Source organism: Oncorhynchus gorbuscha, linkage group LG13 (assembly GCF_021184085.1).
Source record: "Oncorhynchus gorbuscha isolate QuinsamMale2020 ecotype Even-year linkage group LG13, OgorEven_v1.0, whole genome shotgun sequence".
Classification (NCBI taxonomy): Eukaryota; Metazoa; Chordata; class Actinopteri; order Salmoniformes; family Salmonidae; genus Oncorhynchus; species Oncorhynchus gorbuscha.
Genome location: NC_060185.1, coordinates 30,380,782 through 30,389,389, shown reverse-complemented (window position 1 = coordinate 30,389,389; position 8,608 = coordinate 30,380,782).

The following is an 8,608-nucleotide window of genomic DNA, read 5'->3' as shown; positions in this document are numbered from 1 at the left end:
AAGTAATTACAAACAAAAAAACACAACTTTCACTCGAAATGACGAGGACAAACTGGAGACTCGATCTTGAACAGCAGGTGAACAGCAGGTTGCCTCGGGAAGGCACTTGAACCAGACAGACTCAGACACCTGCTCACCACGCAGCATCTGAGGAAAAACACGACACGACAGGGCGATACACAAACACAGCACGGTGAATTCTAGACAAGGAACCGACAGGACAGGAACGGAACACAAAGGAAGAAATAGGGACTCTAATCAGGGGAAAGGATCGGGAACAGGTGTGGGAAGACTAAATGATTGATTAGGGGAATAGGAACAGCTGGGAGCAGGAACGGAACGATAGAGAGAAGAGAGAGCGAGAGAGTGAGAGAGGAGGGGAGAGAGAGGGATAGAAAGAGGGAAAGAACCTAATAAGACCAGCAGAGGAAACGAATAGAATGGGAAGCACAGGGACAAGACAAGATAATAAATGACAAAACATGACAGTACCCCCCACTCACCGGCGCCTCCTGGCGCACTCGAGGAGGAATCCTGGCGGCAACGGAGGAAATCATCAATGAGTGAACGGTCCAGCACGTCCCGAGACGGAACCCAACTCCTCTCCTCAGGACCGTAACCCTCCCAATCCACTAAGTATTGGTGACCCCGTCCCGAGAACGCATGTCCATGATCTTATGTACCTTGTAAATAGGTGCGCTCTCGACAAGGACGGGAGGGGAGGGAAGACGAACGGGGGTGCGAAGAAAGGGCTTGACACAGGAGACATGGAAGACAGGATGGACGCGACGAAGATGTCGCGGAAGAAGCAGTCGCACAGCGACAGGATTGACGACCTGGGAGACACGGAACGGACCAATGAACCGCGGAGTCAACTTACGAGAAGCTGTCGTAAGAGGAAGGTTGCGAGTGGAAAGCCACACTCTCTGGCCGCAACAATACCTTGGACTCTTAATCCTGCGTTTATTGGCGGCTCTCACAGTCTGTGCCCTGTAACGGCAAAGTGCAGACCTCACCCTCCTCCAGGTGCGCTCACAACGTTGGACAAACGCTTGAGCGGAGGGAATGCTGGACTCGGCAAGCTGGGATGAGAACAGAGGAGGCTGGTAACCCAGACTACTCTGAAACGGAGATAACCCGGTAGCAGACGAAGGAAGCGAATTGTGAGCGTATTCTGCCCAGGGAGCTGTTCTGCCCAAGACGCAGGGTTTCTGAAAGAAAGGCTGCGTAGTATGCGACCAATCGTCTGATTGGCCCTCTCTCTTGACCGTTAGACTGGGGATGAAACCCGGAAGAGAGACTGACGGACGCACCAATCAAACGACAGAACTCCCTCCAAAACTGTGACGTGAATTGCGGACCTCTGTCTGAAACGGCGTCTAACGGGAGGCCATGAATTCTGAATACATTCTCGATAATGATTTGTGCCGTCTCCTTAGCGGAAGGAAGTTTAGCGAGGGAATGAAATGTGCCGCCTTAGAGAACCTATCGACAACCGTAAGAATCACAGTCTTCCCCGCAGACAAAGGCAGACCGGTAATGAAGTCTAGGGCGATGTGAGACCATGGTCGAGAAGGAATGGGGAGCGGTCTGAGACGACCGGCAGGAGGAGAGTTACCCGACTTAGTCTGCGCGCAGTCCGAACAAGCAGCCACGAAACGGCGCGTGTCACGCTCCTGAGTCGGCCACCAAAAGCGCTGGCGAATAGACGCAAGAGTGCCTCGAACACCGGGATGACCAGCTAACTTGGCAGAGTGAGCCCACTGAAGAACAGCCAGACGAGTGGAAACAGGAACGAAAAGGAGGTTACTAGGACAAGCGCGGCGACGCAGTGTGCGTGAGTGCTTGCTTAACCTGTCTTTCAATTCCCCAGACTGTTAACCCGACAACACGCCCATAAGGAAGAATCCCCTCGGGATCAGTAGAAGCCACAGAAGAACTAAACAGACGGGATAAGGCATCAGGCTTGGTGTTCTTGCTACCCGGACGGTAAGAAATCACAAACTCGAAACGAGCGAAAAACAACGCCCAACGAGCTTGACGGGCATTAAGTCGTTTGGCAGAACGGATGTACTCAAGGTTCTTATGGTCTGTCCAAACGACAAAAGGAACAGTCGCCCCCTCCAACCACTGTCGCCATTCGCCTAGGGCTAAGCGGATGGCGAGCAGTTCACGGTTACCCACATCATAGTTGCGCTCAGATGGCGACAGGCGATGAGAAAAATAAGCGCAAGGATGAACCTTATCGTCAGACTGGAAGCGCTGGGATAGAATGGCTCCCACGCCTACCTCTGAAGCGTCAACCTCGACAATGAATTGTCTAGTGACGTCAGGAGTAACGAGGATAGGAGCGGACGTAAAACGTTCTTTTAGAAGATCAAAAGCTCCCTGGGCGGAACCGGACCACTTAAAACACGTCTTGACAGAAGTAAGAGCTGTGAGAGGGGCAGCAACTTGACCGAAATTACGAATGAAACGCCGATAGAAATTAGCGAAACCTAAAAAGCGCTGCAACTCGACACGTGACCTTGGAACGGGCCAATCACTGACAGCTTGGACCTTAGCGGAATCCATCTGAATGCCTTCAGCGGAAATAACAGAACCGAGAAAAGTAACGGAGGAGACATGAAAAGAGCACTTCTCAGACTTTACGTAGAGACAATTCTCTAAAGGCGCTGTAGAACACGTCGAACGTGCTGAACATGAATCTCGAGTGACGGAGAAAAAATCAGGATATCGTCAAGATAGACAAAAACAAAGATGTTCAGCATGTCTCTCAGAACATCATTAACTAATGCCTGAAAAACAGCTGGCGCATTGGCGAGACCAAACGGCAGAACCCGGTACTCAAAATGCCCTAACGGAGTGTTAAACGCCGTTTTCCACTCGTCCCCCCTCTCTGATGCGCACGAGATGGTAAGCGTTACGAAGGTCCAACTTAGTAAAGCACCTGGCTCCCTGCAGAATCTCGAAGGCTGATGACATAAGGGGAAGCGGATAACGATTCTTAACCGTTATGTCATTCAGCCCTCGATAATCCACGCAGGGCGCAGAGTACCGTCCTTCTTCTTAACAAAAAAGAACCCCGCCCCGGCCGGAGAGGAAGAAGGCACTATGGTACCGGCGTCAAGAGACACAGACAAATAATCCTCGAGAGCCTTACGTTCGGGAGCCGACAGAGAGTATAGTCTACCCCGAGGAGGAGTGGTCCCCGGAAGGAGATCAATACTACAATCATACGACCGGTGAGGAGGAAGGGAGTTGGCTCGGGACCGACTGAAGACCGTGCGCAGATCATGATATTCCTCCGGCACTCCTGTCAAATCGCCAGGTTCCTCCTGAGAAGTAGGGACAGAAGAAACGGGAGGGATGGCAGACATTAAACACTTCACATGACAAGAAACGTTCCAGGATAGGATAGAATTACTAGACCAATTAATAGAAGGATTATGACATACTAGCCAGGGATGACCCAAAACAACAGGTGTAAACGGAGAACGAAAAATCAAAAAGAAATAGTCTCACTGTGGTTACCAGATACTGTGAGGGTTAAAGGTAGTGTCTCAAATCTGATACTGGGAAGATGACTACCATCTAAGGCGAACATGGGCGTAGGCTTCTCTAACTCTCTGAAAGGAATGTCATGTTTCCGAACCCATGCTTCGTCCATGAAACAACCCTCAGCCCCAGAGTCTATCAAGGCACTACATGTAGCACCCGAACCGGTCCAGCGTAGATGGACCGACAAAATAGTACAGGATTTTGATGGAGAGACTTGAGTAGTTGCGCTCACCTGTAGCCCTCCGCTTACAGATGAGCTCTGGCTTTTACTGGACATGAATTAACAAAATGTCCAGCAACTCCATAATAGAAGCACAGGCGGTTGGTGATCCTCCGTTCCCTCTCCTTAGTCGAGATGCGAATCCCTCCCAGCTGCATGGGCTCAGACTCTGAGCCAGAGGAGGAGATGGTTGCGATGCGGAGCAGGGAAACACCGTTGATGCGAGCTCTCTTCCACGAGCCCGGTGACGAAGATCTACCCGTCGTTCTATGTGGATGGCGAGAGCAATCAAAGAGTCCACATCTGAAGGAACCTCCCGGGAGAGAATCTCATCCTTAACCACTGCGTGGAGTCCCTCCAGAAAACGAGCGAGCAGCGCCGGCTCGTTCCACTCACTAGAGGCAGCAAGAGTGCGAAACTCAATAGAATAATCCGTTATGGACCGTTCACCTTGGCATAAGGAAGCCAGGGCCCTAGAAGCCTCCCTACCAAAAACTGAACGGTCAAAAACCCGAATCATCTCCTCTTTAAAGTTCTGGAACTTGTTAGAGCAATCAGCCCTTGCCTCCCAGATAGCTGTGCCCCATTCTCGAGCCCGGCCAGTAAGGAGTGAAATGACGTAAGCAACCCGAGCTCTCTCTCTAGAGTATGTGTTGGGTTGGAGAGAGAACACAATCTCACACTGCGTGAGAAAGGAGCGGCACTCAGTGGGCTGCCCGGAGTAGCAAGGTGGGTTATTAACCCTAGGTTCTGGAGGCTCGGCAGGCCAGGAAGTAACAGGTGGCACGAGACGTAGACTCTGGAACTGTCCAGAGAGGTCGGAAACCTGAGCGGCCAGGTTCTCCACGGCATGGCGAGCAGCAGACAATTCCTGCTCGTGTCTGCCGAGCATGGCTCCTTGGATCTCGACGGCAGTGTAACGAGCGTCTGAAGTCGCTGGGTCCATTCCTTGGTCGGTTCCTTCTGTCATGCAGGTGAAAGAGGACCCAAAAGCGACTTGGCGAAAACAGAGTCTTTAATCCAGTAAAGTAATTACAAACAAAAAAACACAACTTTCACTCGAAATGACGAGGACAAACTGGAGACTCGATCTTGAACAGCAGGTGAACAGCAGGTTGCCTCGGGAAGGCACTTGAACCAGACAGACTCAGACACCTGCTCACCACGCAGCATCTGAGGAAAACACGACACGACAGGGCGATACACAAACACAGCACGGTGAATTCTAGACAAGGAACCGACAGGACAGGAACGGAACACAAAGGAAGAAATAGGGACTCTAATCAGGGGAAAGGATCGGGAACAGGTGTGGGAAGACTAAATGATTGATTAGGGGAATAGGAACAGCTGGGAGCAGGAACGGAACGATAGAGAGAAGAGAGAGCGAGAGAGTGAGAGAGGGAGGGGGAGAGAGGGATAGAAAGAGGGAAAGAACCTAATAAGACCAGCAGAGGGAAACGAATAGAATGGGAAGCACAGGGACAAGACAAGATAATAAATGACAAAACATGACACTCTGCTTCCACAAAAACGGACTTTCTCTCTATACTGACTTAAAGCAACACATCAAATGTTTCGATATCTCAATGAGATGAACGCGGGGTGCTTTGGAACCACTAATGTTATTTTGTTGGACACAACACCAAAATAGCACAGAACATGAAACTGACGCATATCGATCTCCCTTCGCTCGATACAATCCTATACTACTACCATTGTGCAAAAATCTGCCTGTAAAAAAACATCAGCACGCGCACACAATGCTGGTCAGTAGTTGGGCTGTGCCGGCGGATGCTCTTGTGTGTGTGGTGCTGTGACCTGTTTGTGCTCATCTCTGTTCTGTTGGCTACTTGCCACTCTCTACTGACTAAAGCCACAGTTAAAGACAGAAAGTTAAACAAAGAAGCAGTAAGTTCAGAGAACTTTTTCCTCAGCCCCTTTTATTTTCAAAAGAAAAAATAACTTTGCCTTTTTATTAAAAAATAAAGACATTCTACAAATAGTAGCACCAACTTACTTGCTTCCATTTTCTATTAACTCCAAGAAACCAGTGCATTCGGTTACAGCAGGGGTGTCAAACTTATTCTCTGGAGGGCCTGGAGGACCTAGACAACCAGGTAGTTCTTTACTAATTACTGATCTTAATTAGTCAATCAAGTACAAGGGAGGAGTGAAAACCAACACACTCGGCCCTCCGTGAAATGAGTTTGACACGTGCGTTCCTCTCTTTCTCTCCTCCAGATGGGTTTTGAGATTGGAATGGGTGGAACAGTGTTTCTCTGAATGTTTCTAGAGGCTGAATTTGGCTGCAGTTGACATAAACACATCACCAGGGGGACAGTTTTCTATGGTGCACTTCTTTCTGTGTTGCTGCAGTGCATATACAGTGGAATGTTACGTAGTAAAGTATTGTGTGTGGTTTTATTTCTTTCTTTACATTTGTTCATCTTTTTATTTAACTAGGCAAGCCGGTTTAGAACAAATTCTTATTTACAATGACACAGTCATCTTGCTTAGTGATTGCGGTGGTTTTATGTCTGTTGTATTTGGGCCATATACTGTATAGGGCCTATTTGAAATTGGTTTATTGCACTTGCACCAAATATTTGAATCTAAAGGCCTAGGTGAAGTGAGGATTGTCTGTCTTGTGTACATGCATGTTGGTGTCTGTCTTGTGGACTATGGTTATAATTTATTGCCACTGTGTGTCTGGCTGATCACCTGTGAGACATTTTTTCTGCTTTGCTCTGGGAGTCATATCTCCATGTATTCGCTGTAGTTTTCTGGCTGGTGAAATTCAATGTCATTTTTAACCCCTTTTTTCTGTCGCGCTTTAAAGTGCAATCATATCAGTCAAAAATATCAAAATCCCAATTTATGTTCCAAAACCAACTTTATAAGAGCTGTTAAAAATAGGTTATATTTAACTCAAAAGTCCATTATTTACGCATTGTTGGCAGAATAGATGGAAGCAGTTCTTTGTAGGATTTAATATTAATTACCAATACATTTTTTGGTAGTCCAAAAAATATTGCTATCAGGTTGGAAATCACATCTGGCCGGGTACATTGTTTGCTGCCTCCACCCATTCGAGATGTTTCAATGACTCAATATTTTGAACAAAAATGGACGACTGTAACGAAGGCTGAGAATGTCAACACAATCCTGAGTCTCGCATCAGTCAATTTAACTTCAATTGAATTTAACTTCAATTGCGCTGCTTTCGTGTGCCCCGGTTACAGCGCTCAGCCGAGGGGAAGTGTACAGACACGCCACAGCATATTATGCACATCCACAAGCATAGTAGCGAAGGTTGGACAAATATGATTTATATCTTTGTTTTGACATGTTCAAATGCTATATACAGTATCCTCTGTACATACGTGGATATTTATAAAGGGACACATTTTTTTATGAGAAAACCATGGCCAGTTTGGGTCGTTTTTTGTATAAGCAAAAAGGATATGTCTGGGCCGCAAATTTGTTGTTTTGTCAATATGGCCGTGCGCTGATTTGAGTTTGACACCCTGGGCTAGCATACCTATTTATGTATGTAGCTATTTATTTAGCTTCTTAAAACACACCATAGCGTTAGCTATCTAGCTGCTGGGAGGATGTCATGTCATTGGAAGAGTGGGGTGAGCGACCGACTTTTACCACTCATCGTTTTTCGATGGCTACAGCTAGAGATGCAGGTGCCATTTTTAGTTAATTTGCAAAAAATGTGAATCGCTTGGCGAGCTATGCTGAACATGAACGACTGTTATCCACACAAGCCCTAAAACAATGAAATCGGAGTATTAAGAGATAAAAACGTCTGATTTCTCTTTAATTTTGTTTCTACTTCCTCTACGGCAATCACATCTTTTGTCTCCAGGAATAAACACCTGGATAGAGGATCTGTAATTGAGCTCCTGGAGAAGAAAGCTGTTAAGGCTGCATTCGGCCCAGGCAACAAGGATGAGATGGAATATTCCTACCCAATCCTCATCTCATTCCTGCGCAATCTTACTGATGAGTATGCTAAAAGTTTTTCTGTAATGTTCAACATTTATGAAATATTGTGCAGTGGGAACTAAACACTAACTAAAACACTTATTTTAAATGTTCTAGGCAGTGGCAAGTGATCTACAAAGAACTAAAATACCCTGTACGTTTCCCTACCTGCCTTTGACCTTTGTGTCAATGATCTGTTGAATTCAGAGGTTTGCCATCAAGTCATATTCTGTTATTCATGTTCATTTCTCTGTCAGACTTCATCAAACTTTGAATTCAGTCACAGACAAGACTAACAATGTTGATCAAATGCATTCTGTTCGATCTAGAATACTTTACATCACAGTTCCATTGAAAAGACTGTTTTTGTTCTGTTTGTTCAAAACAGATGACGAAGGAACAGCTTGCCAAATTGTGCAAGACAATTGTAACCTTCATCGCACAGACCACCCTGCAGATCCTGTTGCCAGCCCTGGCCCGCGTACTTGGGGTAAAGGACTTTGCTGACAACGACATTGACTCCCCCAAGAGGGGTGGCAGTGCACGATCCTTTGCTGCCTTTGATCAGGAAAGACTGGAGCTCATCCAGGAAGTTAGATATCTGGCGAAGAAAATGTATAAGGGCGGCACAGGGGCTCAACATCTCAGGTCCCTAACACCCTCTTCTAAAAGGTATGTTCCCCTCAAGGTTTTCATGTATGGATTTCACCAAGATCATCTATCCCAGTGTTAGCCAATGCAATTTACTCTATCTGATGTAGTAGAAAATGTAATGTATCAGCCTTTGAGCATATACAAATGAATGAGAATGTCAAGCGATCAAAAGGACAT